This window comes from Corvus hawaiiensis, chromosome 15 (assembly GCF_020740725.1).
Source record: "Corvus hawaiiensis isolate bCorHaw1 chromosome 15, bCorHaw1.pri.cur, whole genome shotgun sequence".
NCBI lineage: Eukaryota > Metazoa > Chordata > Aves > Passeriformes > Corvidae > Corvus > Corvus hawaiiensis.
Window position 1 is genome coordinate 20,625,338 of NC_063227.1, and position 18,718 is coordinate 20,644,055.

At 40.7% G+C, this 18,718-nt stretch overlaps 1 protein-coding gene across 7 annotated transcripts in view; it reads right to left on the reverse strand.

Moving 5' to 3' along the window:
* The window catches only part of KCNIP1 (potassium voltage-gated channel interacting protein 1), a 292,275-nt gene that overhangs the window by 82,396 nt on the left and 191,161 nt on the right, over positions 1 to 18,718 (reverse strand). The gene's annotated exons all lie outside the window — the stretch shown is intronic.

Consider the following 18,718-nt stretch of genomic DNA (forward strand, 5'->3'; position numbering starts at 1 on the left):
GAACTGACATGGATGAATTCCCTTGTCTGCTTTCATAATCCCAATTTTTATGTTTATGCTACACAAATTTTAAATGACTAAACAAATATCAAGTCTAAAATCCAAGTTTTTAGACTTTTTTTCCCTCACTTAAGACCCGATTTTGTCACAATACTGCATGTATTACAGATCTTGGCAAGATGAGTAGCTGGAATCAATTTTATTGTAAGAACCACCTCTTTGTTTTAATTAATTCTTGGACTAATAAGTAATTCACTTATTATTAGAAGGGATGACAGGCACCAGAGCTTGCGGCAAATCATCATTAACACCAACAGATGCTTTAGTCCCATTATCTAGGAACATTTAAGCTGAATGTATCTGAGTGAAAGCCAGGCTTTCACTGAAAAAACAGTAAAATATATGTTTTAGCTGAGTGGGTCCCTGTAAATACAGGTCTATGCTATGACTTGTCTCTGGAATAAAGAATAACTGAAATGACATTGTCTGTACCTTATTTTTTAAAAAGCAAAAATCTTGAGTGGCACAATTTTTTGTAAGTTAACATTACTAGAAGAGCAAACATTTTCATTTAGAATTTGAAAATGAGAGAAAGCCTGATAGCTTGCTATGGAATGCCATCCTGATCTCATGTGTATTTAGTTTATAAGTCAGTATTAGGCTTTTCCCTACAAACCAGATCCCATCCTCTCAACAGCTCTCAATCCTCACATCCCTTCTCAAGCTAAAGGTTTGGGGATTCTGTTCACATGGAATCACAGATTGATCACTTAGAAATTATTCCCATCCAATGAATGTCCCCCCACTTTTCAGGCACAACTCCTTTGGTTGTATGCTAAGGCGTGTTTTGAAATGTACCTTTCTTTTGAAGAAATCAGTGGCAAACTATTGATTAGGAAATTTGGGAGTTAATTTGGAATAACTGAAACCTCCAGCATTGTATCATGAGTTTAAAATTATTTCCTGTGATGTTTATGATGAACACCAACACACAAAAGCCTTTATGCTATCTTTGAAGTAAGGAAAGCCTGGTGTATTTAAGACCAGCAAAGAAGAGTGACAACAGTTTTGCTTTGCTTGTATGCATAACTTTTGGTCTCCCTTTTAAACTGTCTTTATTTCAACACAGCAGTTTTCTAGCTTTTACCCTTCTGATTCTCTCCCTGATTCTGCTGGTGGAGGAGTGAGAGAGAGGCCGTATAGGGCTTGGTTGCTGGCTGGGGTTAAACCGTGACATAGCTGAGATGCAAAGCTTCTGAGTTATGGGTAAATCTAAACACTTTGGCTTGAGTAAAAAAAACCCACCACTCTGCATAGATAAACAAACAAAGTGAAGATAACCATTATGGTTGCTATAATACATTGCTGGAATCAAACCTGCTTTACATTCTTAATAAACAATACATGGTGCAGGGTCTGGAAAATACCTCCCAGACAGAATAGTAATTCACAGCTGGGGGGGGGGGGATTTTTTTTAACCCTACCATTTCTCTTCCACTGAGGTTTCCTGCTCCTGCCTCTGCAGCTGTCACTGTAAGAGTCATCAGGCATGAAGAAGAAAAGCATGAGATGCCTGACTGCATCTGTGCCTCTCAAAAGAGTAGTGGGCACACAACAGGCTTGCAGCCAGGGTGCAGTGGCCTGCAGTTTGCATGTGACTTTTCCAAGTGCTCTGAAGAAGGTCATCTGGCCTGCTAGCATGAGAGCTGTAAAGAGGGGAATTATTTGATTGCTGGAAGTATTTGGTTTCTGCAATCAACAGACTACCTAAAAAATGAATATCTGAAACCCATACTCTAGGATAAGGTGCTAGCTGGGAAAAAAAGTAAAGAGTTAGTAATCCAGACTGCCAAAACAGGAGGATAAGGGGAACGCAGCTTTTTGTGTGTGCGTGAACATGTGAAAGAATGACCTTGAGCAACAAAAACAGCCACCTCTAGGAAGTGGTAGCATACAGATATGCCTGGAAAAAACATGGCATTGATGACAAGATTGTTGAATTAAGTAAATATTTTCTTAGATGATGTGGAAAAAAACAACTAGAAAAGGGATCATCCAAACTGGATTCTAACTAAAAGTATGGAAACTGATAAAATCAATGACATGGGACTGGATTTTTTAATAGGTAAGAGAGAGGTTAGAGGACATTTAGATAAGTCAGAGGGTTTGAAATTGGTCGGGCCTGATACACATCCATGGCTAATGAAACCTCAGGGGTGTCAGCAGTTATTGGCAACCCAGTGTTCTTCAGAACACGATGACTGAAACAAGATAAATACACTTCCTGTCTTTGCAAGGGGCAGAAAATGAGAAAACGGGGAATTAGGTCTCTATCTATCAGTTTAGCTGCAGTTCTTAGAAACAAATAAACCCAAACAATGGGTAAGCAGACAGAGAATCACAAGAAAATGAGTGGTTTCCTGATTGGATCTGTTCAGAGTAATTGGTGTCAAACCAATCTCGTTTCCTTCAATAGTACGACAATAGATTTTGTGTCACATCTTTACTCCTCTAAAGCTTTTTACAGTATTTCATCTCACTTTCTTGTATATAAGCTAAGAAAACACTGTCTCAATGAAAGTCTTAGGATGGATACAGAACTAGTTGAAAAACTACTCAGAGTAGTGTCAAAGATTCATGCTCTAGGAGATACAACAAACCTGAGCCCTATCAGGGGCTGCCTTACATCTGCTATCAGTCATTATGAATGGCAAATGAATTCATTTTCTTACTATATTTGCAAGTAATTCCAAGTTGGGAAAGGGGGGAAAATGTAAATTAAAAAAAATCTTAAAAGTTGGAGTCTGAAACAAACAAAACGAGGTTTCTATTCAAGAGGAACAAAGCTAGACATCTACCCCTACGTTAGGATAATCACTGCAAAAATGTAGGGCAAGAAAGAATTTTCCTGGAATTACAGCTGCATTAAAAATTTCAGGAGCTATAAGGAATTAAAACTCATATGTTACAAATAACAGGCAAATTCTTTCTACAAATACATCACTTACAATACAAATCAAATAGCCCTTCTACTCTTCTCCATGCTATCAAGGCCTCAGTTGAGTATAATCCAGTTCTGGGTCCTGTACAGCCAAAATGATAATAGCCTATTAAAGAACATCCAGACCAGTGAGATTGATCAATAGTCTAATAAACAAGATCTAAACAAATTGAAGTTGTTCAAGAAAGAAGAGGCCAAAAGCAAATGAAAAGTACAGTAAAGACCAGGACAGAAGAAGAGGTAAATCTGTTCTACATGTCCTTGGTGGATCTGAGGAGCAACAGGCTTCAAGTTTAGCAGGAATCAATCTGGTATGAGGAAAAAGATTTCACTGAAGGTAACAAAGCACTGAAATAAATTGCCTAGAGGGATTGTGGAGCCTCTGTGTTGGAAGAAAAACAGTTCCAGAATCCAGTGAGGGATTGACATATGGATCAAATTGGGTCCAGAGGAGTCTGTGCTATGGCTGTGCCTCTGCTGCTGTAAGCTCACCCTGCAGCCTGCCAGCTCAGTGTCACACAGAGCCTGGGGAAATCACTGACAGCAAACAGATATTCTGTATTTGATATGGAAACTGCCTAAAAAGGGTATTTTCTCCAGTCGCCATGGCCATCCTGGCTACATTCTGCCAGGATGTAGTACTGTGTATTAGTACTCACTATTACTTATTAGTAATATTAGTACTCACTTTATACCACAGGAAATAATAAAAATTTTTAAAAGTGAGGGATGGCAGGTGGTGGTGGTGGTGATGGTGTTTTGAACTATTTCCACCAGTCTGGGTCTAGTTTCACACACAATATTTTAGCACAAACCTACTCTCGTGAATGAACTGAATTATCTCTGTGTTCCTGCTGGTGCATCCTGGGACACTCCTGGGTCACATCTGGAGGTAACTTACTCCTCCTGCAGCATGGGCTGTGTCCTGCTTCCTGAGAGCACAATTTATTAACAACTACCCTGCTACTGCACAGGCCTAGAACTCAATGCAGGTGTACCTTTTTCCTACTTTCCTGGCTTTTGGTACTTCACTAAGTTTGCTACAGAGTCCTGTATATATTCTGGATAAAAAATGCTTTATGGGGTACCTGGTAGCTTGTGACTAGAAAGGACTCGGCTTGACATCAGCACTGTTCCTATAGGTAAATCTGGAGCCAGCCAGCAGAGCCAGCTGGGGTGCTGGCCCTGTGCTCAGCTATTCCTCCCACTGGAATTTTCTATTTCCACTGCCTTTGTCCTGGTTTATAGAGGAGGGTGCTGTCATAATCCTTCACTTTTACTGAGAGGTTGCTTTGTAATTTGCATGTAATTTGTGTATTTGCACAATGGCGCACCGTGGAGTTCAAAGCTATTTTCTCACTTTCAAAGTAGTCCTTGCGAGTAAGTTGTCCTAAGTCTGATGTGCACCAGGCTTGTAGTTTTGTTCTTGATTGCGTACTGCTGTGCTATATTCTTTTTAAAACTCTAGCTATTCTGGGAGAGGCGTATAATTTAATATGTTCAATAGTTTTCTTGTCAGGCATTCATGTACGACTTCCTTCATCTTGCATTCAGATGTTTGATATTCCACAGTAATTGGATTTGCTGCATTTGTGTTTACTTTTATGACCTAGAGTAAATGCCGCTTTTTTAGCCAAGGACTGTTAAAGTTTTTGCTGAAGCCTACAGCAGCCTGTCCTGGAGGTTTTCTGACGCTTGCAATGCCAGTTTTCAAGCAATTCAGAACTGTTTTCACAAGGGTACTAATGTACAAATTACTATAGCCTGAACATTCCATTAAGCAAAAAAAAAAAAGCTCTTCCCATACAGCAGCAGCTGTGGGCACTCAGTGTGGTCCTGTTAACCTGCTATTTGACCAGATGCACAGCAATTCAGGTTATTATTATCACTGGGCAAATATCCAAGCAGAGACAAGGAAGAAAAGCTTTTCTCACAGATATTGCTCTGAAGCCCATTCGTAGGCAGAACTGGCCTCCCCATTGAAAACAAAATGAGAAACCTGAAGATACAGTGCAGGACAGATCTTCAAAACTTTCTGCAGGGTCAGCACCAATGTCCCATGGAACTTGGACTCAGGAAGCTGATCTAGGACTGCAGAAAACCAACTCTGTGAAGAGGAGAGCTGTAGGACATCTGAAGACTAGTCCCACCATCTCTGCCTGTAAAACTGAAATCCAGTCCAACAACTTCCTTTGCAAGTATGACCAGACATCTACGGACAAGTGGAAGACTATCCCTACTGGCATGGGGGATGCCATCCCATGGCTCAGTAAGCAGGCTCTGTGCTTCTGCCAGCTCTGTTAGCTCACTGCTCAGGTATTTACTTTGGAACCAGTTTCTTTTCCCACTGAATAGATGTGGGAGAATCAAGATGCAGGGATGAAGGCAGGAGAGAGGCCAGGAGTAATCATAACTTAAAAGACAGGGCTTCAGGACATGATTAACAGGCCACACATTTTAGTTTGTCTCTGATGTTTGCACTGGTAGTATGCAAGTTTCTCCTATAAGTCTCATCACATTTTTCTTTCTTCTCAACAATATGTGAATGTTGTGTCAGGAATTGTCTTTTCTGCTCAGGATCAATGGTAGCTCCTTTCAACCTTTTCCTTTTGTATTTAAGAAGCCCAGCTGGGAGTTCTAAGCAGCTGAGCTCAAAAAGCTGCTTTTAAAATCAAGAAGCAAAAGTGCAAACAGCTACAGGGAGTGCTACTGAAACCTTTAAGAGGTGAAAAGGAGCATAAATGCTCCAGTACAGCTGGCTGATTCCCAGTGTGTCCATACAGGATGCATGTGGCAGGGCTTGGTTGGCTTGTTCTGAGCAGGACTGACCACAGGTTTTTCCCAAACATCTTTGCAGGGACAAGCAAGTGTTAGAAATTTGAAGAACCTCACTGTTCTTCAAACCCTCTTGGTCTGCAGGGAGCCTCAACATAGGATCCTCAAGTTTTATAAACAACAGAAAAATTGAGGAAAACAAGTGTTGGACAGTAGGTAAGGGACACAGGATGGTGAGCAGATCACCAGGAATAGCCAGTGCTCCTCCTGACAAGGAGAAAAAAGCTAGCACACAGTCCTGCTAAGAAACAAACTTAGGTCAACTGGAAGCAAGTAAAACATTCATATTCTTTGGAGAAAAACCCAGAGAAAGCAACTACTGGAGCTATTTTTACTTACAAAGGTGAAAACCATCTTAGGCTGTGGTAAAGGAAGCAGCTAATTGTTCACATGGGTGAGAGATTTGGGTCTCCTCCATTCCAGTACTGTATAATGATTTGCTTTTATATCCTAGTATGTTCTCAAGTAATATTAGACTGGTAGAGCAGCTCACATGCTGTCCTAGACCAGATGCCCCTTGAGTTGCAATGTATTCCCCTCTGCCAAAAGAAAGCCTCAGCTGCTGCTGCAGGTATCAGCATGACCACTGTGCATGACCACTGGTCCCACACAGGGAGACCCTTGAGGACTGGCCATGGAAAAACAGGAATGCAGAAGAGCCCTCTGGTCCATAACTTCTCTTTGGTCCACTGAACCTTGACCATTCCCAAGGCTTTATTTAACCTGTTGAGATGCTATAGAAATGCTTTTTATTCAGACTATTTCACTACTGTAGGCTCCCTTTCTGCTTTTTTTTCTGATGCAGGAAGATACCTCCTGAAGTGGGATCCTCAAGGCCCTCCTCTCGTGTTCTTTTCTGGGCTACCTCTTCATCCTTTGCGTTTTGGTTCATACAAGGCAATGATCCTCCACCTCAAAAGACAACTGAGATTCTCCTATGGTGTATAACACTGTGACCTCTAGCAGAACTACAGTATGTCACCACTGATGTACAAGAACATTATTTCCCTATATTTTCAATGAAATACATTAATTCAGTGTATATTAACCAAGGCATTACAAATTAGTGACTGTCTGTGAGACATTGTGTGCTCAAAGAATTTTAAAATGTGCTATAGAAAGCACAATATTTTGAACTATATGATAAATGAAAATTAAGATGTGTCACATTTTTATGGAGTACCTCTTCTTTTTCCCCTCCTAAAATATGCATATTGTACAGTAGAATTTTCACAAGAATGAACTAGAGAAAAAACCCACCTTTCAGAGCATGTCGGAATTAGGTCATCTCAACATTGTTGAGATGTTTATTGAATTCATATTTTTCTACCATTTTTCAAATGACACAATAGAAGAAGTTCTTTAAGTAACAATTCAGAGGTCAGGACAAAAGCCAAAAAAAGGGACAATTTTGACAAGTGGTAAAATCCTTTGAATCCAAGACAACTGAACTAGGAAGCAATTTTAAGCACAGAAGCATTCCAGTTAGGACAAAAGTGGGTCAGGTATTTAATGGAAAACCACAGATTAAAGCAAAAAGTTTTTTTCCACTTCACAGTACAGCAAACTCAGATTAAATAACAAGCCAGAAGCTAGATGGTTTTGAGGTACAAAAATAAAATTGACATTCTGTCAATATGGACTTAAGATTAGTTAGTAAACAGAGTCCAGGGAGTGGCCCAGCGAGGTTATGTCCACCACAGTGGGCTCTGTGGGAATCATGGGGTCACAGAAGTTCCCCTAACCTTTCAAGAAGATCTGAGATGATGAAACTGTAAATAGAGTGACTCTCCTATCAGGTCACCAATTCCCCTGGTAGGAATTTTCAGTAGCATGCGTTCCCTTGTGAATGGTGGTACCACCCCTGCCATGGGGCCACACACCATTACTGACACAGGAACAGCAGCTCCGTCCACCAACACAGCAGCAGCACTCAGGGCTCACCCTTGTTTGTGCTGATACAGTTTCCCTGGGGACACACAAACACTACCAGTTCCTGCCTGAGAAAAGAAGTCTCATAATTTTGTGGAGTCACTTCGAGCAACCTGATCTAGTGGATGGGCAAGGGGTTTGGAACCAGATGACCTTTAAGGTCTCTTCTAATCCAAACCATTCTGTGATTCTGTGATTTTACAATTAGGAGGATAAAATCTGTGCTGGTGCAGTTGTGTACTTCCCAGGTGCTCTGGAACTTTAAAATGTCCCTCTAGAGCCTCTCAGGATACTGTCTCCAAACATTTACACTGTGTGGCATCACCATGTATTTGTAAACACAAATATTTTTATCTAGTTAGAATATGAATATGGATTCCTGGCGAGCCTCAGTGTCCACGCCCTGGGCCTGGCTGTGCTCACTATGGATTAATGGCTTCTCAACACCAAAATCCGCTCCTCACGCTCATGTACCTTCTTGATCTCTGGGGCAAAAGTAGTTCATACAATTGGGACATGAAGTGTGAGGATTTTTTATTATTTAATTATTACTATTACTTTTAACTCCTTTGTTGGGTGTTTAAGTAAAGAAGCTGCCTGGTCTGCACAACTGGAGAGTATTGCTCACAGTCACAGAGTACTGAGGTAGTAGCCAAAGAGGTTGTAGGTGCTTTTGACTTCTCGGACACCACAAAGCAGTGCTTCAGCATGGTGGAGAGAAGCTTTTACAGTTTTTGTGATTTTGAAACTCATATAAATATTTTCATAGTCCTAATTTGAGTGAATATAGAATTGTGTAATCATTGTTGTGTCAACATCTCAGAAGTCTTTTCTCAATAAAATACCAAAGAAATCAAGTGAAAAAGATTCTCTTTTCTTTACAAGAGTTCCAATCCAAATCATGATACCAGGGAATTTGTGGTTCCACAAGTGGTGTTTAAACCCCAATAAAACAGGGGATTCCACTAGTCCACAGCAAAAAGACTCCTCATTCCTACCTAGTGACAAAGGGGAAAAAATTGTTCCGCTTCAATCAAAAATTAACCAAACAAGCATAGGCCTCATTGGGTGTCACAGTTACTCACACACAGGCCTCTGCAACAGGCTGAAATAAATTATTCAAGCTGCTTTATTACCTCATGAGATAAGAACAAAAAGTGCTCATAACCTGTATTAAGTGGAATTTTAAAGGCTATAGGATACATATATGGGCAAATAAGTTCACCTTACATTGTGCAAGAGCTGTCTCTGCCCTTGAGCAAATAATAGCTATGCTTATAAATCCCAAATGAATAACTGGACCTTACAAGCAGTCTCCCTTCATAAGCACACAGATCATTTTCCTGACAAAAATACTGATCAAACAACCCTTGAAATGAGGGCAGCTATCCTTAAATCAAACAGAAGAAAAAGCTCTGTGCACACTATGTTTGAAAGCTGTGCAAATATACTCACAAAAATCAGGGCCATAATACAGCAATTTTCAGTTTCAGGAGAAAAGCCATGTGAAGAACAACGTGAGAATTCTGCATTTTTTTTACAACAGTTTTGAGTGACTGTTGATTTGCCTGCTTTTGCATAATATGCTGGATGGACTAACATCTGTCCTGACTGCTCTAGCTAGAAACAAGGGGCAACATGATCACCCAGGGCACTGGCAGCATATGGGCAGTTCTGTACCTCCCTACTGACTGAAAAGCATGGAAAAGGGAAGTGTGAAAAATGAAGGAAAGGGCCTTGGAATTCTTTTAAAAAGGAGCCTGGATGAATAGGACAAAAAGGAACCCGTGCCAGAGCCTTCAGGCTCCATTTCACAGTACCGTGCTGACAACTGCTCGGGCGGGCTGGTCAAGCTCAGTGGCTGGCAGTCACAGCAGCCCACGTTCCTTAACTCAGCCTCTAATTGTCACGCTCTGCAGGTACTGTGCTTCCAGAGACCCAGTTATTTCCAAACTCCTTCCACAGAGGTGACTCATCAGGAATGAAACCCTCCCAAAAGATCCAAAGGAGGAAAGGATAGTGCTGATGCCTGGTGCTCTTGGACTGTCCCCAGAACTCACAATCCAGCTGCACCTTGTGCCTGCTGGACATCTCAGCCTCACTCTGTAATTTATGATAGCCCAAGCAAGGAGCATGATCACAACATGGGACTAAGTACAGTATTTTAGGTTTGTCTTTTGGGAGGAAAGAAGGAAAGAACACTCACTACTGATTAAAATGCCTGCTTGGCATTTGTGCTGACAAAATCCATTTGGGTTTATCTCATTATCGTGTTAGGCCTTCAGCTACAATTTCCCCTTTGGTCTTCTCTGACAGGTGAAGCAGGTTAGCCACATTTAGATCTCTTCTCCCTCCACTCTCTGATCTACCTAATGGATTCCAGATGATGTGTAAGCAACAGACCTTACCTCTCCCAAGAGGTCAGTTCCAGAATTACCAGATCCTCTCACCCTCCTTGCTGTTGTCCTCTACCTCGGATGATGTAAACTGAAGCTGATAAAAATCCTGACTTGCCTGCCAGAATAAAAGTAACCCTTTTTCTTGATACAGAAGAAGACCAGGAATGTCAGCAGTGTGCCAGTGAGAGAAACCAATTCTACCCAGTCACTGTGATACAAGACAACACTGAAAAATTTATTTGGAAGACAGAATTTTTACCCTGTTTTCAGAAGTTCTCTTATCTCACATTGTAGTAGGAATCAGAGAAAGACTTAATTCTTTCCCATCCTGCTCTGTCTACAGGCATGCTCCTCCCCACCTGAAAGAACAGGTACATTCTTCTGCCCTAACCTGCTTTCCTGCCTTTTTCATCTTGACAGTTTATTAGGAATTATGCACTAAGACAGAATCTTACTTTGTCACTTTCCACATCTGAAGTAAGCATGTGTGCACTGATTACAAGAAAAGTGCAGCACTAACTATATTCACCTGGAAAGCATCAAGCACTTTCAGTAGAAAGATTTTTCAAGTGTGATAAGCAGAGATGTAAAATATCCAGCTGATATTACAAACGAAGAGTCATGTAAGATTAGTGGAAAAAATTAGGATCCTGATTCTCTGTTACACCCACCAAGTCTCCTGTGACAATCTCTCATCCAGCTTCTAAGGTGTGAATTAGATGATCACTATGATGAGCCTGTCAGCAGTGGCAGAAGGAAGAGAGAAGTTTATTACATGCACAGCAGTACATAATAGCACACACTGCTAGCAGATTCTTACAGTTTACAGCCTGCTGATCTAGTACCTTTCCATGTAAAAGTTCCAAGTATTTTATGGTCAAAGTTAAGCTTGGAGGAAAATGGATCCAGTCATTACTTTTAACTCCATTTTACTTGTGAATAAATTGAGTATGTAGAAAAAAAGACATTCCATCTGTCTGAGCACCATCTTGAAGACATGAGAGGAAAACCTCTTGCACACTCCTGTCACAGTTAGAATGTAGAAAACCACAGCAGATGGTACCAAATAAGTTTATTTCTGTTCAGAAGGTCCCTGTCCTTTGGTTATTCTGTGCCCACAAAAATGGCACAGTCCTATTGGCTCACATGAGTGCACAGAAGTGATTTGTAGGCCAGAGCTTGTCTGTAGGGATTAAATGCTTTCTATTGAGTTTATCAGCCAGTCAAAAAAGCCAAGAAAGTGCAAGAATGTAAAAATCCCAAAGCTAGAACAGGAAGCTGAGTACTTGCTCATCACGAGTCCACATTGAAGCATACACCCCCAAAGTATGTTCATCAATGACAGCTGAAACCCAGCTGAGGGCAGCGAGAGTCAAGGACTTGAACTCCAGCACCAGGATCTCCTTTTAGTGACTGTGGTCTTCCAGAGAGCACATTTATTATCATGACTGGCTGGAAGGGTACAGAATTTCAAGAAGTTTTGCCTGTTTCTTTCCATGGTAATTTGAGTCCTCTTCCTCCACTTAAAAATGTATAGATTTTATAGTCTATTTTTTAAAGTCACTTTGAAAGTCTCTCTGTAGAAAGTATTGATGAGTTTGAATGATAATTACAGTGGTTTCAATGCACAGTTTGTTAGCAGTGTAGTTTTGTAAGCTGTTCAGTATAAACAAACTCCACAACAGTTTGGGGGAACTGAAACCACAGATAGGAGTTATCTGGGCCAAAGGCAAGGTCCAGCTATTCCGGCTATCGCTTGCTAGCACTCCATATGCTGTGCTTGAGGTTAAGCACACACCTTTCTACAGCTCTATGTTTAACTCAATACCTGTTTTCTCTTTGCTCAATGAAGTCTGGCAACAGAAATTTGTTTCTTCCTAGGATAACGCATGCTTGTGGAATTTATACTGTACTGACAGTGTAGATTCCTATGGAGCATCATACTAAGTTCTACAGCATTATGCAGTGCTATTAAAAATAATGGAAGTTACAAGTAGTTAAAACTTTTTCTCACTAGAATATTAAGTATAATTTCTTTGTATAATAAACAACATGTGAACGTTAAGAACTAACCTATTGTAATAAACAGTCAATAGTCTCTGCTGGAAATTATTGAGAGACAACCTCATTCAAGTCATCTTACCATTACAGCAAAGCAAGCAGCAGATCTCACAAGGACCAGGGCTTCATTAAGTATGTGTATGCTGTTCTTACACAAGGGTGGACATGGAAGAAGCAACTGTAATGAAGCCATAATTGTATACATGTTCCAACTACAGAGTCTGAATGCCAGCTTCACCTGAAGTTCTAACATTTTACTGTGAAGTTAACCTCATCCCTTTTTCAGTATAATTCACAGTATTTTAATGTAAATTTCATCAGAAATACAACTAGACATTATGACGATTTGCTCTGAATTATTCAAATATTCCTAAACTTTCCCTCTTCTTAGGACTCAGCAATGTGCCACTCCCCCCTCATGACATGAGTACAGCTCACAGGTACACTGGAGACTGGGCGCTGGGAAGGAGCAGCTACCCAAACCCACGAACTGCCCTCTCCTAAAGCTTCCTTCTTCAGTGCTCTATTCTTTTTAAACCAAGTTGTTAAATAGAATCTGCCCTTAGAATGCATTCAGACAGACAATAAAAGGATTAAAAAAATCCAGGTACCCAGATGGACCAATTAATAATGGACTTTGCTAGAGCTGGAGACAGGAAATTACCTGTACATCAGGCACCATCTAACACTCTCTGTGATAGGAGCACACAGACATCTGAAGACTCACAAAAGACAGACTAAATGGATTTTTCTATTGTCACTCTGTCTTGCTTGCACCATTTGATTATTTCAATAGCCCTGGAAAAGTTAGAGCTGGTATGTAAAGCAATTGCTAAGCAATCTGCATTACTGCCTCAGCTTCAAAATCAAAAGCTTTGCATCAATCATCACCACATACCTCTTAATTCACCCAAACATAAAAGTAAGGAAAAATGCTCAAAGCAGCAGGAAGTAGGAAAAGCAAACACATGCATGAGAACTAAAAGCACACAATCAATGAACCAAAAGTTTTGTAACTTTTCCCTCCATTTATAGTACTTGCTGCTAGTCTCCAAGATTCTTCGAACCTTGTACCAAATGTTGTCATGTAATTAATATGAGGCCAGCAAACTCACCTCTTCCAGGCTGTCATAAGCTCTGAAGCAGAAAGGAATAATTGTTCTGTATCTGTGGTAGCTGAAGGTTATTTTAACACCTGCATGTTTCTTGCTTACCATGAAAAAGGACCCTCAAGTTTCTAAAAAAAGCAGCTGTTCAATATTCAAGAATATTTAGGCACACTGTAAATCTACTCTCCCTATTAAAAAATGAGAATCTGCTCAGACATGCTTTGATTTATAAAGCTCACTGTCTAAAATCCATCCCTTCTGCTTATATTTAATAGTTGCGTGCTTCTACACGAATTACATTGTTTATAAAAACAGGGAGGTACCAAGATTTAAGATATCTTTAGCAGTCAGCTCCCTCAAACTATATTCTACAAAGCATATTTACATTTCAATCAGCAATGTTTTCCAAAAACATACATGAGAATAGAAAGCAAGACCAAACAGATCTGTTAAAGATAAATATTCTGAAAAAGGGCTGAATTGATTACGACAGAAACATTCATCTAAATAAGTTCAGTAAGGTTTTTGGATTTCCTGTTAATAATAGCCAATAGCTAAAAATAAACCATGAAATTTCTAGAAATTAAAACAAATTGAGAGGATATAATGATAAACTTACTAAAATTTAAACCTTTCATTCAGAGCTTTGGGATGTGACCTGCAGTTTACTAAAGCACATAAATCTGTATTGAAGTTCTTGAAACAACCTTAAACATAAACAAAGAATGGTTTAAGATTGTCACATTTATTTTCAGAGTTGCAATGAGAGCTACAATACTATATAGACATTTAAATACATTTCATTTGCCTAAAGAAAGCATATAATGTTATTTCAGTTACCTTTCAGCTCCCCTGATACTCAAACGCTGCACATGCACATACAGATTAAAATAAAAGCCTCTGCAGCAACTGGCTTTCAGAATAAAATATTTTCTATTTCTTAATATCCTACCTTCAAAGTTGTCTTCTAGGAGACCCAGATGCTCAAGTGCCTTCACAAATCCAACAATTATCACCAGTACAACAATCATTTCAAGTCCCTCCAAGTTCATCTTGAAAAATTATTTATGTAAAAGCATCTTTTCTTAGGGAGCGTCCTGACTTCAGAGTTAGACTTTAATTAAAAAGCCGTCCTAGTCCAAGACATGCCACACAACCAGATAAATACAAAGCTAAAGAAGCCCAGAATATCCGCACCATAAAACATTTCCATTGACAGCCAGATGAACACAGGAATGTAAGGAAGTCAAATCTTACCATGTCTGCATCACTTGCCTGCATGGATACAGATGTTTCAGTCTCTAAGGCAACAGAATATACAGTAACCACTGTGTTTAGCATTTCCTCTCTGACACAGCCAAAATCCACCAGATCTGTTTGATATCTAGTAAAATTTTTCACTCTGAATTACAGCTTCAGAGGGATCTTATACTTTAACAACACAGAGGAAGAAGTCCAACTACTTTCTTTGCTTGATAGTGAAGTTCATAAAACTCAAAGCAAAAACATTTCATTAAGAAGACGCCCAATTTCTGTATTTTGCCTGGAATACAGGTACAAAAGGTTAGCTATTTGTTCAAGCAGCTTGTTTTCCCACACTGCAAACATTTACAGGAATCTAGTAAAATCTGAAATATTATAAGAACAGGCTTGTCAGACAGAAATCAGATTAAGTTTGAGGGATCTATGAGAAGCAAAAGCCTTTCCCCCCTGCCCCGGGGGCTTGTGTAGATATTAAACAACTGCCCTTGGTGCAGGTCAGCTGCCGTTCCCATGACTGTCCCAGGCGAGGAAAGCCAACAAATGGCACCAAGGACACAGTGTGCCCATGGCCAGCACTGCATGCAGCTGACTGCTCTGGCTCAGGAAGCACTTCCAGGAGCGCCCAGAAACACTGAAATTGCTTCCATGTCCTCAGACGTGACAGTTAGGAACAGATTCTCTGAAGGACCTTATTCTGAGCCACCTAATAGCAGCCATTAGCAAGCACTTGTCTGTCCTTCCTACTTACCTTCCCTTAGCTCTCCAGATTTGCAGCCAGACATGCACAGAATTACAAAAAAAACCCTGCATCCTTTTGAAAATAAGGCCACTTTTTCTGGTAAATTTTGATTACTTGGTCTGCAATGACTGAGAATTCTGTGCACAACATCAAGTACCACACTCATCACTGTTTTAACTTATTTTGGGACAATCTAACCTGGAAAGATAGATTAGATAGATAGATAGATGCGTGTAAAAGTAAAAACTTACATTACTATTATAATTATTAAACTACTGCATTAATAATACTGTTCTGAAAGCCTGAAATCCAGCTTGCTGTTTCAGTTACTGGTTTTTTTAACCGTTTGTGTACTTCTATCTTCAGCTGATGCTTTATGTTGCTGTCTCCCAGGACACTCCTGTCCCAGTACATTAAGCACTGAGAGGATGCTCTGAGTTCAAGGCTGTCTCTGTGATGAGAGTGGACCGTGCTGAGCTGCACAGCGGACCCTGTGTTGCTGTTCACAGTAGAACCAGTTCCACAGATTCTTTTGAAAGCTGTAATTGGTTTTCTTAATGACTTCTCCAAAGCTTTGCTGTGTAGCAGGGTGTCCCTAAAGACCTGAGTGAAGCTGTTTTCTGTATGAGTATTCCAATATATTAATATTTATTAATATTTTAGAAGTATCAATTCCTTATCAATATCATTAGCATCAATGACATCCACAGCTTTTCTCAGGTACCCCCCATTCAAAAATAAATCTTATACTTTTCTCTTCATTATTGAACTCCACTTGAGGATCTCACAGCTGTTACCGGAATTCTCCTTGAGCCTAAACACTCCTGAGAGGAGGTTAAGAATTTACTGAAATATCTAATCCAATTACCATGGAAATTAAACCACCTTTGGGACAGTCCAGACATAAGTTATATAATTTAGAGCAATAAACAATGGTTGAGTACAGAAAGCAAAAGAAAGAAACACTACCTGATGGAAATGGACTGGGACAGAGGGTAAAAAGAAGAAAGTAACAATATTAATTTTGGTCAGGTTTAAAATCTTTGCTCCTACCAAAAATGAAATGAGCTGGGTGATGCCAATAAGCATTGAAAATTAATTTTCTTTCTGTGTGGGAAAGGGAATTTCTCACAGTCCAGCTCACTTGTACCTCTTTTCTGGTTTGCTGCTGCTCTCAGCTGATCTACCAACATAACCAATTAAGAAATACATAATTTCTTTTTCTTGTTAAAAGATCTATTTTGTAGAAAATAAAAATGTTCCACAGAAATTGATATATTTTTTTCTTTTTTTTAAGAAAGCTGCATTTCCATAGCAGCCCAGCTGTTTGACATGCCAAGGCATCCTCCCTTCCTCAGAGGGATGGAGTACCTTTCCTATGAGGAAAGGCTGAGAGAATTGGGATTGTCCATCCTAGAAAAGAGAAGGCTTCAGAGACCTGATCGTGGCCTTCCAGAACCTGAAGGGAACTTACACAAAAGATGGGGCAAGACTATTTACAAGAGCCTGGAGTTACAGGACAAAGAGGGGATGGGTTCAAATTGAGAGTAGGTTTAGATTAGATATCAGGAAAAAATTCTTTACTGTGAGGCTGGGGAGGCCCTGGCACAGGGTGCCCAGAGAAGCTGTGGCTGCCCCTGGATCACTGAGAGTGTCCAAGGCCAGGTTGGACATTGGAGTTTGGAGCACCCTGGGATAGTGGAAGGTGTCCCTGCCCACAGCAGGGAGTCTGGAACTAAATGACCTTTAAAGTTCCCTTCCAACACAAACCATTCTATAGTTCTGTGCTTCTCCCTGCTTGGATTCAAAAGCCAAAGTCCAAGTTCTGCTTTATCCCAAGTGGAGCAGAGAGATGCCCTAGCTCTGCGCACAGGTCCAGTCAGGGGGCCTCTCCCACCCCCAGAAAGCAGAGAAGGGACTCTGCCTTCCCCTTATGACACTTCTGTTACTGAGTTATTGGTTGCTCTGCACCCTAATTCCTGGAAGCTACATGAGGTTTCCTCTTTTTTCAGACAAAAAAGAGCAATTTTTTTAACCTAGAGCACTTCCCAGCTGTTCTCTGACCAGCCCAATCCACCAGTAAAGTGTCTTTGGGGAGAGACAGGGATAGAGAGAGAAGAGAACCTACTCAAATAAACTCCAATCAAAACTTATTTAGCCTGGGCAAGCTGACAGAACAAAGCTGCAGGCTGTGTGTTTCCTGCTCGTTACCTTCTCACAGCAATAGATCATATTTGTAACAAACTCTCAATATAATTTTCAGTTGTTCTTTTTTGAGTCTGAGCAATTCACTGTGCAGGAAACCGCTCCTGTCAACAAAGAAACACAGGAGTGTTCTGGGAGGAAAATCTCCACCTACCATTATCCATGACTATGCAATTCAGCCATGCACATGCAAAGCAGCAGGGGCACTGCTGCCCATATTCCTCCTCTCTGTCCAAGGAGGAAGGCTGGGTGCCTGGCATACTCTGACACTGGGTAAAGTTTGAACTGGTGCAGAACTGGGCATCAAGATGCCTCTGGCAGGTCATATGTTGGGCAAAATGCTGGGGACCACACAGATAAATGGCTCATGCCAGTGTCATCACCTCACTTGTGAGAAATATCTCCCTTCTGCTCCCAGCAAACAAGGAGAGATCTCAAAGTGAACTCCCATATGCATCAGAAAATGGGAATCACGATAGCAATAGGGAAAGCACCATGACAGTCTCTATTTGTTAGTTAAATTTTCCTGTACAGCTACCCTTAAGGGCACATCTAAGATTTGGCCCCACAGTGTCTGTTCACAGTGCAGATGAACTGTTCCTCTCATTTCTACCCATCATTTTGCCCCACACAAACCTCCTGGTTTTTGATCTTTTTCTTTAAACCTTGGAAACTGGACCAAGCCCAAAGAAGAGAAGATGACCTGTTTGGCACCACAGCAGCACTTTGATGAGGGCAGCAACTGACAGCAAAGCCCCTGAGATTGCCCTGCTCTGATCAAGCCCAACCATTCCTGATGGCCTTCAAGAATTAACTTCAGCAACAACTGGAAACAAGGAGATCACTGCAGAAACCCCCCCAGCACTCTCAGGGACCCACCAGGGATGGCAGCAGCACAGCAGGACTGCAGACCTTCCTTCTGCTCCCTGGCCCTTCACTGCACACCAAAATTAAAAGGACAGTGCCAGCTGCCATGGGAGACTTTTTGAAAGTCAGGGAATTACACAACTGAACAGCTAATTCAGGATAGGGATTCTCAAGCTAGTCCATATTCTTCTGGTCTTCAGTTCTTACATTGCTTTGCCCCATCTAGACAGTAACCAGGCTCTCAGCTGAGTTTTGTTGCAGCAGACGCTGGCTGATCCATCATTTTATTAATAGCATGATTACAGTA